Below are 18,876 nucleotides of genomic sequence, written 5' to 3' on the forward strand. Positions count from 1 at the left end.
ATTCTGAAAGAGTAAAGGAAATCTTCACGGGATGGAAGTCAGAACAGCTTGGTTAGGATGGCCTTTTTTTCCCCCTTAATAAATGAAATATTTCTATGAAAACTGTGTATTACTCAGGCTATCTTTGTTTGATAGCAATATATGTTTGATGATCTGAGACATTTGAGTGTGACACGGAAGCAAAAGGTAAAAACATATGACTTTCTCATGACCTTGCAATTGTACAACTATGACCTACTTGTAAAAACATGGAAAGATTTAGTCCAGGGATTGTTAGAAAATTCTCAGCATACGGCTCTACAAAAGGTACGCACACACAATCTAAAATGCTGACAACAAAAAGCATTTGGTCTGGTCAAAAATAAACACTTTAAAAAAGACCAGTGGTGCTATTGATAGGAAGTGTCGATATATTTAAAGAAAAAGAAACCCCACCCGCAATTGTTGAGCAAAGAGAGCAACGAGTAAAACAAGGAACCATCGCATGAAGGCAAAATAGAGAACTGAGCAGAGGAAGGCTCAAGATGCACTGGAAACACGTAGAGCTTCGGCTGACCCACATTGCAAAAAGAGAGAGTACTTTTGCAGTGAAACTGACACTTAAACACAGATTGGGTGAAAAGGTAAGTCACCTGCAAGTCGCTGAGCTTGCAGCGTGTGTGAGGCTGCGCGTTAATGTGCGGGTATCGTGTGACGCGTAACCCAAGCCCGATGCCCTCCATGTGCTTCAAGACTCTCGTACTCGCACTCACAAACACACGGATCAGCTTTACACAATCTCGTGAGAGTGCGCTTTCTGGGAAGCTAGTGGCAAAGTAAAAGCCTGCGGGGCGACCGTGTCTATTGTGGTAAGTGACATAAACACATATCTGTCTGTGGCAAGAAAACGTAAGGAGATATCCAGGGCTTGGCCAAAGTTTTCATGCCGGTTAGACTTTCTTTAAATGGGTCTCCGTGTTTGTAATTCAATCCCAGAAGAAACCCATCTATTCTGTGAAGCCCTCAGAGGTTTGCTAGGGAACACTGGTGAACATGCGGCGCCGTGAAGACCGAGGAACTCACACGACAGCTCAGGGATGTGGAGAAACTACAGTAGGGTCAGGCTATAAAACAATATCTCAAATGTCAATATCTCATGGAGCATGAATCAGTCCATCATGTGAAAACGTAGAGTATAGATCAACTAAGACAGGGCAGTTCTAAACTCTTACCGGGTAAGGGAGGTGATTCTTCAGACACGCAGCCAGGAGGCCCGTGATACCTTTGGAGGAGCTGTAGAGATTCACAGCTCAAGTAGGAGTATCTCTCATTAACCATTAATTATCAACTCCTTAGACTGACCTGTATGGTTTGCGTGCTGGGATTATACGAAACCAAAGTTTCGCTTTCTTTTCAGCCCACACACGAAACGCTGTGTAGAGAACTCACCAAGCGCGTCACCCTGAACACACCGTCCCCACGGCGAAACATTCAAAGTTCATGAAAAAAGACGGGCTGAGCTAAATACAGGGCAATAGAGGAAGCACACCTGTCAGAGGCTGTAAGGGACTTAGGACCGGGGTGGAGGTTCGCCTTCCAGCAGGACAGTGACCCTTAACGCTGAGCCAATACTACAGGGAGACTGTTTTGATCAAAGAACATTCATGTGCTAGAATGGCCCAGTCAAAGTCCAGATGTAAATCTATTACATTATTAAAGACTTGATTAATGCTCAAAGTTGCTCTTTTCTATATGACTTATAGAATAAGTAACTATATATATATATATATAAAGAGAAACATGCAAAATTTCAGTCTGCAACTGTGCAAAGCATGTGTGATTGATCAATCCCATTAAAATAGACTAAAGTTTGAGGTTTGAATGTGACAAAGTGGGAAAAACTCCAATGCTATGATTACTTTGGTAAAGCACTGTTGTTGTTTTTTTATTCTGAACCTGGCTTTCCTCCAACATCCAGCTATCTTATGCAAAACGCCTGTGCATGAAGATGAGCACCAGCAACTGTTGATTCTGGGCTAAACATACGTGAATGTGCACGACTGGCCAGTCATAATCACAAGCACGATCAAACGGATGAGCTCAACGTGATGCGTTATCTCACCGCTAAATATAGTTCAGCCAGAGAGTACAGTGTTGCTGCAAGCTAACACGTCGCTGTCTCTCTCAACTTCAGCTTTTTTTTTCCTTTTTTTTTTTGTCTGTAGTCTTTCAGTAGCGGAGGTGTGCATTTGCATCGGAAGGAGCGTGCACGTTACAAAACACACTGCAAACTTTGACAAGGCTGGGACTTGACAAGGCTGGGTCTTTACTCGCTGCCATTCGGCCGCTGACGACACACACAAATAGAAGCACATGTAAATATTGGGAGTAATGGAGGATCGGCTTTCGACTGGACAGATGAAGCTGGGAAAAGGAGAGGAAGGAGCGGCGAGAGAAAGAAAGCGACTTCTACGACAAAGAGACGGGGACAAACCGCGTGGCTGTGAGAAAAAAAAAAAAAAAGGTTTCAGAAAACAAAACTCTCGGGCAGTGTTGCATGACTTGCACTTTCTCACCCCTTGGCTGAGGTTGGCCGGCTGAGCAGCGGGGCGACGGGGTAGTGGAGCCGGAGGAGGGAGGAGAGATGCTTCAGGACAGCAAACAAACCAGAAAAAAAAAAAAAAAAGCAACACAGACTAGGCCAGTCATAAGAAAAATAAAACTGGGGCAGATGCAGTGTGCGCTTACTATGTGACACGCTGTGATGAAATAATAATAAATTAAGAAAAAGCACTCAGGTCTCACGCACCCACATAATGGCTCTCTGCTGTCCCACGCATGCTCTCCGTTCACACAACTGCGAGAAGTCTACTTACCGGGGGGAGCAGGAGTAGCCCACTTCTGCAGCATGCTTTCTCTCCCCCTCTCATTCTTTCGCTCCCTTGACTCCAGTCCTCCCCTTGCTTTGCCGTGTCCTTTTTGCAAAAGCAAACCAAAATTTTTCTCTGCCCCCACCACCACCACCACCCTCACCACCCTCCCTGCTCTCCCTCTTCAAGCGGAAAATCCTAAGTAGACCCAGGGCACTTGTGCCACAAACTGCGCTTGGTTTTTCTCAGCCCTGGAAACGCGCCGCAGACACTCATGCTCTCCTAAATCTCTACAGCGAGGCAGGAAGCTCCCCTCGTACCCACTGACATGCAGGTGATCTCACACACACACACACACACTCACACACTGGTAGCATACAGTTGCGCACACCCACAGGGAGGGAGTCCCGCATGCAGAGCTCCAATGTGTATTATGCAAGAGGCTGAATGCGAGCCAGCGCTCTCACACTGTCTGCCCTACACACACACACACACACACACACACACACACACACACACACACACACACACACACACACACACACCCATATGGGCTCCTCCCACCGCTCGCTCGTCCAACTTCATCAGGTATTCATTCAAAAAACCCACACGAGCCAGCTGGCTGCACGCCCAGAGACCGCTTACAAGCAGAGAAAGAGAACACGAGAGGGGGTGGGAGGGTGTTACAGTGAGAAGGGCAGAGCCAGGGACCGTGGGGGAGATAAAGGGGTGAGTAAGGGAGGAAGGGAGGGAGGGAGGAGAGGAGATTACAGAGACAGAAACACGGAGAGTAGCTCATGAAAGTCTCCATGGAGCATAAAAAAATAAAATAAAAAATATGCATTGACTAATTCATTATGATTATTATTAATAATATATTGGCAAATATGAAGATTTGTTTGGAGTATTTTACCAATAAATATCTACGGTTATGAATCCAACACTGCCTTGTTAAAGCCACATGCATCAACAATATAATTTTTTTTTTTTAAAAAGCATCAGAGAATGACCTTTACAAACCCTAATAAATGCACCTATGGCCCATGACTAACGCTAGAAAATAATATCAAACTTTGGAATAAGCACAATTTCTCTTCCCTTGTTGCTAAAGTCCCTTCTGCGCCCAAGTTCAATTTGACTGTATTACCAGCTTTTGGCCACTGGATGGCACGCCTGATCGCTGGTGCACTGCAATGTAGCTCTGCTTTTTAGCTGACCTAGTTAAAAGAATTTAGGAGTAAATACGGATGAATGTGTTCCTCGGTTCTAAAAGATGTTGGAAACGAGCACACACACACTCACTCACACACAAACAAACAATCAAACAGCGAGCTGAAATAATTCCCCGAAGGAAGGAGCAGCGGGTGCAAACATGCACTAAAATGACATCCTGTTTGTGTTGGTTGGCCTTCGTCTAGGCTTGATATGAGTCCTGTCTTCGAGTGTTCAATTTGCTTTCATGGAGGGTTTAACCGAGTCCAGACTGGAAACAACAATTTAGTTTGGATACAATGAATAGAGTCAAATAATAAAACATTGTATGCCATGTTGTTTATCTGAGTGAGAAAGTTATTGAATAAAATGTTAGACGTCTTTTGGGATTTTGTTCTAAGGTAGTTGTTGTTGTTTTTTTAAAGAGACTTATTTTTACAATGATAAACTATTAAAGCAACATATGAACAATGATTTATTCTGTAGGTGCTGTTTAAAAAGTAGCTCCTTAATCATAGTAAATACTTACATAAAGAATTTGTATGTCAAAATTCCCTACTAGAGCTTCCATTTTCTTAAATATTTTATCCAATTTTAAGTATAAACACAACATTTCAGTATTATTGAATGCAGCTATTTCAACGGTGGGTGAGACTTTTAATTGATGGACATAAAAAAAGCAAAAACTGTAAGAATGGATGGATGAATTCCATACTTATCTATATCAGGATAGTCAAAATGGCAGACAGCTAGTATGCATGTTTGTGCTGATGTAACAAAGCCAGGCAATCATTAAAATCAAAATCAAAACTTCTTTTATCAGTAGATACAGTTCCTGGTACAGACAGGGAAAATTATCAACATTCTAAAGTAATTGTCATGAAACTTGCCTATTTGCTTAATTAAATCATACAAGAACCCTAATATTGTGGTATTCTGGAAAATAAAAGCCTAAATGTATGCGCTACAGAACATAAAAAAACCCTCACAAGGCCAGAAGTAAAGGCAAAGATAAACACTTCACATATTAAAAACAAGGCAAACAAAAGTTTGTTTTCCATCTAGTAAAGTGAATAAAGTACATCAACACTGCAATTCATCTATACTTTTATCATTTGCAAGGTTTGGTTTTTAGTCCGCTTAGGAATTAGCAGTTTCAAGGGTTTGGCAATCTTAGGTTGTTTTTTTTTTTTTTTTTAGAACAGTCACATGGACCCATTCATTATCGTCTTCTCAGATGTGAGTTGACCCTTCATGGGGATATCTGAAATTGAATTACAGCTGTAACGCTACAAAGTTCTAGTTACTGCTCGTTTGGTTTTCCCCTCTGTAAATCCACCCCGATGAGACACCATGGGACTCGACGGAGGACTGGAGCATGACAAAAATGTACAACAGATATACATTTTGGTGCTGATCAGAATCACATTTATTACATTTGTAAAACGTGGACTTAGGTTTGGCAAAAATGTTCTCAAAGCAAAAAGTCATCTTTGGGTACTTTGCATGCCAGAAGACGGCCCCATTGAATTAAATGCAAAGTAAAGCACTCGCTCATATTTACTAGCCTTAACAAACGTTCTTGGACATTTGTCTGTGTTTCAACTCCTGCATTTTCATTCACATACACCCAATGTGCATAAATCCATCTATGCCGAAATAAGAAAAAATAAATTCTAAGTTTCCCTGAAAATCTGCCCAGGAAACAGTGTTTCTGAGTCAATCTTGAGCCTTACTGCAGAGCAGAATACAGTCTCAGTCACAGCCAGTCACTAAGGAAACTGATGAAAAGCTTCTATATATACACACCCGTATACATATCACAGACTCTTCTGCTGTCTCTGCTCTCCCCCTCTCGCTCTCTCTCTCTCTCTTTCTCACACACAAATACACACTAATACACACAGCGATCTTGACTCTCTCCGTCTCCCACGCAAACTTCACACACGCTGTGATTATGACAACAGCAACCCTCGCCTTCCTACACACTCTTAACCAATCCACCCCCCCACCCATCGCTGTCTGTGAAAGTCTCAGCTCTCTTGTTTTTCCACGTCTTTCCATCTGTCTCTCTGTGCATGTGTGACTGTGTGTGTGTAATCAGAAGCTTGTAAAACAGCAGGTGTAGAGCCATCTATTGGTCACATACCAAACACACGTACGCACGAGCTTTATGCGAGGCCGCTGCTCTTCAGGAGTCGATACCTGCACACGAAGTCCCAACGTTGTCTCCTGTGCCGTATTAACATGCACAACAAGCATCTTTCACTCTCCCTTAGTCGCCCCTTGATCTCCATTTCCCTCAGAGACCCTCTGCCACTCCGTGTTAAGTCGTGCGCTATATTTCGTCCTGAGCCGCAACCCATTCACAAAACCACTAATCCACGCTCGCTGTTAGCTCTGCGAGAGTCGCGCACACAAAGAAGCGTGCATGTATGACTGCAGGATTAGGGAGGGACTGCCATGGATGGACAAATCACCGCTAAACTCCTCTTCTGCTGAATAATCCTGCCGAGTACACAAAACAAACACGAATACACACGAGTAGCTATGCAAACACGCATCATGAAGTGAGCATGTGAACAAGCAGGCTTTAACTCTCATTCATTTCTTTTTTAAAACAACAACTAAGCATGTATTTGCATGTACACACACACATACACACACACAAAACAAAACACAACAGTGGCCATTGAGGCACAGGCAGGAGGATATATGGGTAAAAATCACCCAGACAAGGAAATTCAAAGACAACACATAATCCTCCTTAAGGAATTACTGCACAGAAGAAAACAAGAGGAAAGTGTGTGAAGGGAGGAGGCTGAAGGGACAAAGGAAAGTACAGATTGGAGAGAGTGAAAATTACTGAGAAATGTAATTAATTCATTCTACCCAGAGAATTACAGCTTTTTCAATTCATAAAAAAAATACTACTGTAATTGTTAAAATGTCAGCCATTTGAAAAAAAAAGGCAGATAATTTCTGAGAGGAAGCCCCCTCCCCACACAACATTTTTTTTTAATATTGATTAAATTTCTATTTGGAAGTTAATAATTACTTGTGTAGTTATTTCTGGGCCTGTGTAACAGGTTTTCAGGTAGAGATTCACACTCTTAGTTTTATTGGATTAAGTGCATAAGAAAAAAAAATATTTTGAAAGGGAAAGTTGGTCCAATCATTGGCCTAAATATTGCTGCATCACAAGTTTTATGCTGCCTACATCACATACAACAATGTGTAAACCTGCCCTAATGTACTTCCTCATTTGTCTCCAAAAAGATACTTCCTGTAATCTTCCAAAGGGGTGTTGATCAATAGTTCTTTAGGCTTTCTGAGTGTTTTTCAAAGTTTTTATTTGCACTTTGGCTTCTTTTTAACCTATTTTTAGTCCACTTCTTATACTTGACCATAACAAGATATTGTAATGGAGGATAACAAAAGTGTGAGACCTCAAAAGAATCTCCAGTGGATAACACTGAAAGGCCTCCAGAAAGTCTGGAGAATTATTGATTATGATCACTTTAAAGGACAACAATAAAGTTAGATTCATCAGAAGCAATGTTTGAAGAAAAAATGGTGAAAATACAAGACTTTTGCATAGTACCAGTACTTCTGGTCAACAGATCCTAAAGTTGGGTTTCGGTGGGTCCTTTACACAAATACTGATTAAAATATATTTTCAAAAATATAGATAATTGTTACAACATATTTATAACCTAGATACATACAAACCAGATGTAAATAATATACTGATGGTCCATTTAGTTTCTGTTATATATATTTTTTTTCAGCTGGCTTACTAGCAGTGCTTGTACATTAAGCTGATAGTTGGAGATGCATATCTCCTTTGGTCCCATTTTGGGGATCAGTGAAAAGTTTGGGAATCACTGCTTCAGGTGACTTAATCCCAAAGCATTTTAATACCCCGTCAAAATACTGCATGTTTCCCTTGTGATTAGAAAGAGTATGGAGATTCGTGGCCTTATGAAAATAAAGTTGCCTACACAAAGTTGCTTTATTCTGTAACATATGTAATGTAATCTTGAGCTAAGACAGACAACCACATGTACATGTAAAATAAATCTGCTGTAAGATGTTCAGAACCTGGAGACAAAATATGCACAAACTGCTATTAAATGTATAAAACTTATCCATAAATACCACAATATAAATGATCCAATATGAACATGATGCCCCATGCAGACTCTCTGTCTACACTGAAGAAGATGCACTCACCTCAGCATGCAAAACACTACAATGGGCTGACACACCAGGGGAGTAGGACCTTATTTCTGATTAGTTCTACTAATAATCAATTGGAAACACTTACAGACTGTGTCAAGAGTATTGAAGCTCCAGGCTGAAATAGTCTGAATGCTTCTTTTCCCTCACTAAATGTTCATGTGGTCAGAAAATCTTTTCTGATGTGTTTGATCTTCCTCAGCTAACCAGCTCAGATGATGAGGTGCATTTAGAACAGAATCAGGTTGCAGACAGGTTGACAAGTGTGAGATCAGTGACTCCGGAGGGTTGTGGGGAGCATAAACATAACAGCTCAGCTGACAAATGTTAACACCAACACACTATTGGACACTAAAGCTGCTGGTATAGTTTGTCATCATGGACACTATTTATTTTTTCCTTTTCTGGCAGAATGAGGGGAAAAGAGCACAGACATTGCTTCAACAAACATCAGTGTATAAGACAAGAGTACAGTGATGGCTTAGAGACGAACTCCACAGCTAGAAACCGACATAGGCAGGCACACAGACAGTAAGTGGCATGAACAGGCACGGCGGTGCGTATTGTGTGGATTAAGGAGAGCTTAGTGACTGCTCAGCATGTGTCCTTGTCTGTGAATAAGCGTTCTCTACCTTTTCAAAGACACATGGACAAAAAAACATAAGACAGGCAGCAGAACAAGTTTGTTAAAAGCTCTCAGGTCTCGAAAAGCACAGTCAGCAACCTTCAGCATCAAGAAGGAACATATTACATACACGGCAACACTACAGAGCACGCAACCATCATCCAAGCACCTTTCAAACCCCGTACAATAGCCACACATCGCAAAGCAGAATGCTGTATAAGGGACGCAATACTCAAACTCATGTACTTTAAGATCTGATAAGCTCTTTGGGTCAAGCTAGGGAAGGAATTTGTCCAGAATAAAGAGTTGGTTTGCAAAGAAAAACTGTTTCAAACTGCAAATTTGTGATCTAGAACAAATAAAACACAGATCAAACACAGATAATTCATTTCAAATTCTTGTTATATCAACCTGTGTGGAAAGTTGCCAAATTGTATTTTTGCACAAATCAGTTGGTTAAATAGTCAAGCTTGCATGCACAATGCAAATGTTGGATTTGATAGATTACAGCCTCGTTCCAACCATTCAAGAGCTTTTAAAGAACGTATCTAAAAGAAAACAGGCAGACTAACCAGAGAGTTTATTTTCTGTAACAGTTTATACGTCCACTTTTTTTTCTCCAAGAAAAGTCTGGCACAAATAAACAGGAACTAATAACAAAAGCAGTGGAATACCCTTGAGGAGCTCTTCATAATACATGTAACAAATAAAGCATGGTAGGCAGAGCGTACATCTTCAGTGAATAACACACTCAATGGAGCATGTAAAGAGAAACATGGGAAAAACAACTAAATTCTAAAATATCCAGTGACGATTGGCAACATAAGTAATCATCAAACATCCACTACATAACAAAAATGATGAGCATTTTTGTTATTATAAAAATGGTATACTTTTTATCACTTTTTATCAAAAGTATCTTATATACTTTTTAAGATCAAATGCTACAAGAAGAGTGTTTTAGCATTTACAGAGTGCACACTTGTCGTTACTCTACTGTTAATACTATGTCCTTAAAATCCTCCACATTCTTTATCTCTCCTCCATTTAACCTCACAGCTCTACTTGGGTCCGTCTCATTCACACACACTACGGCTAACCTTGATTCCTCTCCTTTCCAGGGCAAACCTACATCTTCCTCCACCTGTTCTCTGCTCTCACCGCAGATCATAACGTCATCTGCAAACATCTTAGTTCATGGAGATTCCTGTCGGACCTCATCCGTCCATCACCACAGCAAACTAGAAGGGGCTCAGAGCCGATCCTTGATGCAGACCCGCTTCCACCTTGAACTCCCTCACGCCTACAGCACACCTCCCCACTGTCTTACAGCTCCCATGCATGTCTTGCACCACTCTAACATGGTTCTCTCCTACTCCAAACTTCCTCATGCAACACCACAGCTCCTCTCTCAACACCTCCTCATATGCTTGTTTTTGGGTCGTCCTACATGAGCCAAAAAAGGAAAAATTACTTTGATTTATTGTTTTGTTTTTATGCACAGCACATCTAAACACCTGGTCTGAACGTAAATCTGGCATAAGGCTGGTTGTGCGCATTGCGATGTGACGAAAAGTCAAAACTCCGACCATGACCCAATTTTCAACGTTAAACCTCTTGTTTGCCAAGACGGCTACTGAGCTGCACTGCTGACCAGTATAGAGGGCTTTGCAGTGGCAGGGACAAAAAGAGGCGAGAAATGAAAAGAAAACAAGGACAGATGGGTAAGAGTGGGATAAAAGTATAAGTACATGAAAGCGACGTTGCTATCATTGTGTAGTAGCAAGAAAGAGACAAACATCCAAAAGGAAAGAGACAGGAGAGAGCTATTAGCTAATACAACTCATGCCGACAGCCTCCTGCTACTTAGGATATTGATTCAAGGATATTGACTGAGTGATAGTTAAACCCTGGCTCTGGACCTCAAGATATAATGTAGTACTACAACAGCTGCCTCTTTGCACAAGGCACTTGGGCTTTCTCAGTCTGTGTGTGTGTGTGTGCGTGTGTGTATATTTACGCATATACATGTAAATGCTTGAGAGAGAGACCGACAGACATAAAAAAAAGAGTTTAAGTGCTTATAATCTAAATGGTTATTGTTCACACCACGAACAATATGTCATAATATGCGTACATGGCATAGTAAATTAATCATTTATTATGAGGAAATGCACAGATTATGGTTCAGGCAGGAAAAAATAAACCAACATGATGGCCTCTTAAGTAAAAAAAAAAAAAGGAGGGTTATGTGTGTTTCAAGAGGACAGCATAATGGAATGCTTTAGTTCAGGACTTGCCAGCAGCACTTTTCCCATACGCCTTGGAGCCAAGACTTCCCCGGCTGGCTAAAGATAGTACTAACTCTCTCTCTCTCTCTCTCACACACACACACACAAGCACTCACACTTCTTACTGTTCGGGTGATAGAAAAAGGGGTGAAAGTGTGAAAAACAATCTTGCTCGCTCGAAAGAGCTCAGTGAAAGTGAATAATAATAAACTTAGAACAAAACAGGAAATGTGTGCATGGTTGATTATTTCTTTGTCGTAACGAGGCTTCTTGTCAATAAACCTAACACCACTGGCAATCTTCCTATCTTCACTGGAGCCAATCACAACGCAGAAGTATATATATGTAAGTATAAGATTCAGGAACCAGCAGCAATCCCTTATCTCCACTCTTAAGAACCAACTTCCTGTCCTCCAAGATGTCATTCATCGCCCCCACAGTGGGGAATTTATCAGAGACTTCCTCCACAATTGCAGAGTGAAGAAGATGGAAAGGTCTGTCAGAAATGTTGACCTCAAACCCATAGGGCACTTCTGCTGTTCATCCTATTCATCCCAGAGTGACCAACACAGCCACACTGGCGGACTTTCCTCAAAAGACGGCTAAGGAATGAGCGGCATCCCGCATCAGTGTGTGACCAAGCTGATGACCAGCAACAGATGGAGGTGACAGGCTGTTGTGGACGTGTACGGTTCTTCCGCAAAATACTGAGCCCCCTTGTTTGCAAAATAAATATTGTTAAATTGCCAGCTTGTCTTGTTCCTCCAAACTTCAATCATCCAATAAAACAAACAAAAAAGCGTCAATAGACTTAGAATTAGATGCTTTGCATTGGCAGATTTGACAAGTTTTTCATGGGTGCATTTTCTAACACGTCTATCCTTTGTGGGGTAGCGAGGGGTGCTGGTGCCTATCTCCAGCTGTGAATGGGCGAGAGGCGGGGTGCACCCTGGACAGGTCGACAAGTCTATCGCAGGCTGCTCAACCAATAAATGCATTTTCCATGTTTTTGAGGAAATTAACCACAGAGAGACAGCTGCAGAGGATGACATAAAAGAAACCAGATATAAAAAGAGCTATATTCAACATTTCACACCAGAAACGGAATTATTCTTTAACTGGGATATCTCTAAATATCTCTTTAACTATAGAGTAAAAAAAACCTGAGTTCAAAACTTGACATTGCATGTGCTCATCTGTAACGCCATCGTCAGCAGCTCCAAGGTTGCAACACTCTGCAACGGACCCTGCGATCTTACATCTCAGTGGAAGCCAGGAATGAGAATATCCCTCCTTGTGATCAACATTTCTTCAAAATAATAAATATATACTGTAAACAGTTCCAATGCAGAAATAATAATACCTTTTTAACCAATTTTAAGAATAAAACTCTTTCTTGTAGTCACTGGTTCATTGATCGTCTCAGGCTAACATATGCTCTGGGCACACTGGGTTTCAATTGACCTGAAGGTTTATCTCCTCCAATCACAATAAACGCGGTAAGAAAAAAAAGTCTTGTTATCTCCATTAGCCGAGTCTCAGCGGCTTAGTTTGAGCAGCCGAATGAGGCGTCCTTAAATCGCTCCATAACTTCTTTAAAGGGTGGCTGACTGTATGAGTGATAATATTGTTTTTTGTCAACTCATTACGCCGCCGAGATAATGAGGATTAGAAAAGTAAGCCACTTATATCAGCTCACTTATACTTGTGATTTGCTGCGTTTCAAAGCCTTAGCAAGGCAACAAACTGAGCTTATGAGCTGCCACTCCATTAAAATCAAACTCACTTAACTCAACATTGGTCCGTGTAGTTGCCAGATTGACGGGTTTATCAGTAGAACAGGGCTCCTGGCTACGCAGAACACAAGGCTGGAAAGTCCTTGATGCCAGAGCTAATAACATCAGATTAAACATGACAGTCAGACTTGCAGCTTTTAGGCTGGAGCTGCAGTGTGACAGCAGCTTGTCTGTAAAAAAAAAAAAATCAGCAGAGAGCCTTGTCTTGAAGCTGGAGACACAACTTGACCTGTAGCTAACTTATCCACGACAATAAAAAGGAACACCAAATGTTACGGCTCTCACCTCATTCAACACAACCAGGCTTCCTGGTTTGTCAGCAGGCGGCGCCGGCCATGGAGAGGCTTCCAGACTATATCCAGTAATGGAGAACCTGGACTGAGGGACTCAGCACTCCCTGGTGAATAAAAACAGCAAAGGTTAAACTAAATGGGGGAACAAAACTGTTCTCATAGCCCTGATCTGAAAGTTGAAATGTAACACTCGATGACAGAATATGTACCCTTGTAAGCCTGAGAAAAAAATGACAACAGGTTGAAGAATGATTTTGGAGACAAAGCTGAGGATGTGTCTGTGTGCCTGCCAGTGAGACTAACACATAACAAAGCTGTGATTCACAACCATAAAGTGTGAATTTTAACTCACTGACAAGATGATTTGGGTAATAAAAGAAAAAAAAAAGATCAAGAGAGAAATTTACACTCCATTGCTTCAAATTAAATATATTGAACGTAAGTAATGTTTCCCCCCCACCCCCGGTGGAAGGAAATGGAGCTCAGAAAAGTGTGATTAAAAAAAAAAACGTAACAGTGCAACTTCCGACATTTTTAACAACTCTTTTGCACATTAAGTTAGCTTTATTTTTACACTGGTTTCACAAACATTATATAAATAAATCGGGAACAATTCACACCTGGCGCTTGGCCTTTCTTCGGCCACAATCACTGCTTTTGCATTAGTGGTTAAAGATATAATTGATTAACTTTAGGATTTTTTTTCACTATTCAGACAGAGCTTCCGACAAGGGATTAATCAAAATTTGATCAGAGGAATAACATCACAATGCTGTTCCTAAAATAATACTGTAAGTAATGCTAAGGATTACCAGACGGTGGAGTGATGCATTTTTTTTTTAAAACTAGTTTAGAGGCATAAAAGCACTGATTGAAATTCAAAATAGTATAATTACAAGGTGGTCATACAAATGAATAATGACTATTTGCATTTATAGAATAATCAAAATAAAATATTTGTGTCTGCTTATATTCTAATATTTTTATTTAATAAATTTAAAAAAGTGTCTGGTTTCTATTGCAAAGGGCGGGATCTGCATTCCTACACTAACTACCAAAGTTACCACCAGCTTTCAGCAGATGAATTGTTTTGTGTGAAATCAGCATAACACTGTCAGCTCGGTGTGGCATTCTCATAGCTATTGCCTCTTTTTTAATTTTGATAAATATCAATACATTTCGGTCCAGTGCACACAAAGAGCCATTAAAATGGGGACTGTTTTTCCCCTTCCTGTACACACATCTACACGACTACCTTTTAATTGTGATCTCAGTGCACAAGACACCTTAGCAGAGACGTTAAATTTCCATCGCATGCCCCTAGGGGGCGGTGTGTTATTTGAAACTAACACTATTTGAGGAGAAGATCTGCCCTTGTATCTAGTTACCGAATTACAGGACATTCAAACTGGTTTGGCGACAGTAGATAGCTATGTGAATTTCCCAGTGAGAGATTTGCATGTCAACATTTGACCACTGTGGAGTTTACAACCAAACTGAACAGTGTACAAAGTAAATTAAATAAAAAAGCATGTGATTTGAAAATAATGGTCCCACGATAACAGCACACTTTGACAATAACACCCTAGCATTAAGACCCAAGAAAGTTGCTTGCACATCTCGATAACTTCAACAGAATTAAGCAACGTGAAGCTTTCAGTTTCCACTGCAGAGCTCACTCTGTGCATTCGTTAAAAACACCTCGTCCCCAATACCAAGTTCTCAGCATCTTTCACCAGTTATGTTTTTCGCCCAATCAGTGTAACACAAACAGCCCTGGTCTTTAAGAATGCAATGCTATTTGCTTAGGCTGGAAATGAAGTAATATGTAGCAATTAGGAAAAAGTCTGCTCAAACGCAATGAGGTTAAGAAGGCACAAGGTGATGTCATCCGAGAGAGACGAAATTCAACAGACAGCAGCAACTTTGAAACTGAGGATGAAATATTCTGTCATGCAAAACGGATGCCGTTGGGAGCTTCAGTATAACTACTCATAAGGAACTTAAAGCACCAACTATACTTTCATCCTGTAGTCACATTAAACCCTAATGAAAGCACTTGGAGTTTGCTGGTCGATATTAGTGTAGTCGTGCACAGGTAAGCGCACAACTACACTGATACGTTTTTGCCCCTCAAGCAGTCCGCTCGTCTTGTCTGTCAGCCTGCATTATAAACAGTGACATGTCTGAGGGCTGTTTCATATTCACCCAAAATGTATATCAGCAATATCTCTGCTCTGTCACATACATATTGCTGTTTGACACGAGGCAGGATGGATTAGTGTAATATCAGCCTAACCAAGCGCTGACTTTTAGAAGGAGACGGGCGAACAATGAGGAGGGAATAGGATCAGCTCACCTGGCACCTAGATTTGCATGAGCGTAACAAGGCTTATGCACACCATTGAATGGACACCGAGAGGTCACTTAAGACACCCACAAAAAAGGTTACAATACTGAAACCAAATATTTACATCCACAGTATACAAAGATTCAGAACATTTTTTGTTGATATGCTTAGGGCCCTTTTCCATCTTCTAAGACCCTTTTGCGATCAAAGTTTAGCTTTCCGTATGTGTGCCGATTCAGTTCAGTTCAATTCAATTTATTTATGTGGTGCTAGCAACAAAGATCCTCTCAAGGCACTTTACAAAAACAAAACAAACAAACAAAAAAAAAAAAAAGGCAGATGTTTCCAGATAATGCTCCTGCCTCATGATACAATCTGTTCTGTTATCTGCACACGTCCCTCCTGCAGAAAAATGCCAGCCATCCCTGTACTTTACAATTGGACTAGTGTTCTCAGGCTCACAGGCTTCCCCCTTTTTCCACCCCAGGTTACAATGGTGATTATACGCAAACACTTTATATTTAGTTTAATGAGACAACAGGACATGTTGTTGCCCATGAGTGCATTTGCAAACTGTAATCTGGCTTTTTATCTTGCTTTTTTTTTTTAGCAATGGCTTCTTCCTTACTGAGTGGCCTTTCATTCCATGTCGGTACACGACTGAATCCACTGTGGATAATGACACTCTTGCTAGCTTCAGTCAGCATCTTCACAATTAAATTTTCTATATGTGGATGATACATACTGAAGCACCTCAGTCTCCTGGACACAGAACTAGTCTCCTTCCTCAAAGCTATAATTCACAGAGATTGTTATTGTCTTTATACTTGCACAGATGAATATGGCAGCTTCAGGTATATGAACATTTTACTCAGATGAACCAGATATGTGGAGGTCTACCATTCTTTTCATAAAAACTCACCAAATTTCTTTGGCTTTTTCCATGATGTCAAGCGTGGAGGCAATGTGTTTCAAGGTGCTTATAGCTATAAGTAATACTGACATCTTGTGGTTCAAATCGGTACAACAGCTTGCCAATCACAACAATCTAATATGTCGTTTTTAAACTGTGTGTTGCTGTTGTAAATTTTTACTTCCACAGGATGGGTATTTAATGTTATATTCTGTTCTATTTCTGGTCTGCATCTTTTAATTATTATTACTGGCTTCGATGTTTGCAGGCTGCTGCTCTATTGCCAAGATAAAATACCAAATGCTACGCTCTGTGTTGGGAACCCTGGGAAATTTCATATGATTAGCTGAGGACCCAGGAAGTAAATACGGGCTAAAAACCTGAGTAAGACCTTGTTGATAGAAAGGACCGATTGTTTATAGGGAATGTGACAAATGAGAATGATTTAGGTTGATTTTACAGTAAATATTGTACTTATAGCTCCTTTAAAATACATCCTTAGGTATGGCTCTGTTTAACTAAAATGTTGTAAATCAATAAGAAGGTTGCAATGCCACGTTGTCATCATCAAATAGGCTTGTTCAAACACCAATTGTTATTGTAAGTATACTTCTGAACTTTAAGAGAATAGTTACAGAAATTGTGTAAAGTAATACCTCCTCTTAATATTCTGGCATTAAGCAAATAAAAATGATTCTGCAACAGGATGCATAACATAACAGTAACATAACCTTTCGTCCAAACACTTAAATATTCTCTTTAAAGATTTTTTTTTTTAAACTTGCACCTCATCCCAGGACCTGTCAAATTAAAAGAATAAAACTCCAGATCAGCATCAAAGACATCAAATGCGCAACACGCTTGCTTGAGAAAACACCCACACACGCGGTAAAAGACAGACCAGGTGATTCTCAACAGCGTACGGCAACTCTGTGGGACTAATTAATTTGGTTGTGTTGAAATGATGCGGATGTTACAGAGGATGCAAGGCGCACACTCCCTGCTGTTAGACATCTGCAGCAAGTGTGTTCCCCTGAATGTTTAAGGGATGCCAAATATCCTACTGACCCACTTTTTACGAGTGTGACAAAGGGGGGAAAAAAAGGGGGTTGGCAGAGTGGGAGTAAACGTGGGTGACTCTTTTATTGTTCTAATGTACTCTTACAGGCAACCAAGACAGGAATTACAGTCTGAAGGACGCATTAGCGACAGCAGAAGATGCCTTTCCATGCAAGCTTTTATAATATGCATGATGACTCAATTCTACAAAGGGCTGAGAGCTGCTGTGAGCAAAAAAAATACAACAATGGAAGAGTGAGACGGAGAGAGAAACAGAGAAAATGAATATCCGATGTCAGACGTGAGAAAATCAATCGCATTCTGCGGTGGGCTTTAGTGTGGAGCTGAACTAAAGCCTTTACATGAATTAAACTGGCTGCACACAGAAAGCAGAAGGGTTTGAGTGAACTAAATTGTTTGCAGAGAGGAGTCAGAGGAAGAAAAAAATAGATAACTACTGAGCAAAGAGATTAACCGACACCAACTGGCAAAGGAATCCATCAAACGGCATTTAAAAAGACAAGATAAAGAAACAGGGAGAGAGAGAGAGAGAGAGAGGATGTTGAAAGGCAGCAGAAATGGTTAGAAATGTAGAGGAAATCCGAAGCGACAGAGAAGGACAGGTGGTGAGAAATGAGAGTGCAGAAAGGGAGGAATAGGAAGGCAATAGACTGGCAGGCAGTGAGACAGAGAGAAACAGATGGTGGCAGAGAAGAGGCAGATACAGTACAAACTCACTGGGAGAACAACACTGGCACAGCCAGCGAGGCGCAGCGGGGGGTATTAAAAGCTGCAGAAGGTCAGCAAAAAGGGTGGAGAAATGACGACGAGAGGGGGAGCAAGGCAGGCCAAAGACAGAGCTGTGCACTGAAACATTTTCACCAACTTTTAGGAAAAAACTTATGCCACCATGTAAATGTGTGCTACGCAATTCAAAAATGCGGAAATATGGCTTTCTAACTAAAAGCACCCTAAAATCAAATATTTAGTTTGCTTGTAGATAAACAGGTAAGCAAGTTTCGATAAGGATTGTGTGCACAATTCCTATAATGTAACATGCAGTATACTTATATGAATAGCCCTCTGTATAACAATCAAGCCATCATTTATATTATACAACATAACTGCGTATATTCTGCATATGTATGCACATGTGACCATGGCAGGTAGTAAGAGGCAGGCTCCACCTCCTCTAAATCCTTAACTATGCCAAGCTAAGTGAAAGCTAGTGAAAGAATGAAGGAAT

At 40.8% G+C, this 18,876-nt stretch overlaps 1 protein-coding gene across 5 annotated transcripts in view; it reads right to left on the reverse strand.

Moving 5' to 3' along the window:
* The window catches only part of atxn1a (ataxin 1a), a 132,960-nt gene that overhangs the window by 28,846 nt on the left and 85,238 nt on the right, over positions 1–18,876 (reverse strand). The window contains exons 1-2 of one of the 5 annotated variants that reach the window (XM_036145213.1): positions 2,856–3,342; positions 2,556–2,626 (exon numbers count right to left, since the gene is read on the reverse strand). The exons of 1 other annotated variant lie outside the window; for it this stretch is intronic. The gene's annotated coding sequence lies outside the window, so the exon portion shown is untranslated. Of the gene's footprint in view, positions 1–2,555; positions 2,627–2,855; positions 3,343–6,210; positions 6,461–13,300; positions 13,413–18,876 lie in introns of those variants that run through there. 3 more of the 5 variants (XM_036145211.1, XM_021318371.2, XM_021318369.2) reach the window with 3 other exon arrangements.

This window comes from Fundulus heteroclitus, chromosome 13, assembly GCF_011125445.2.
Source record: "Fundulus heteroclitus isolate FHET01 chromosome 13, MU-UCD_Fhet_4.1, whole genome shotgun sequence".
NCBI classification, from domain to species: Eukaryota; Metazoa; Chordata; class Actinopteri; order Cyprinodontiformes; family Fundulidae; genus Fundulus; species Fundulus heteroclitus.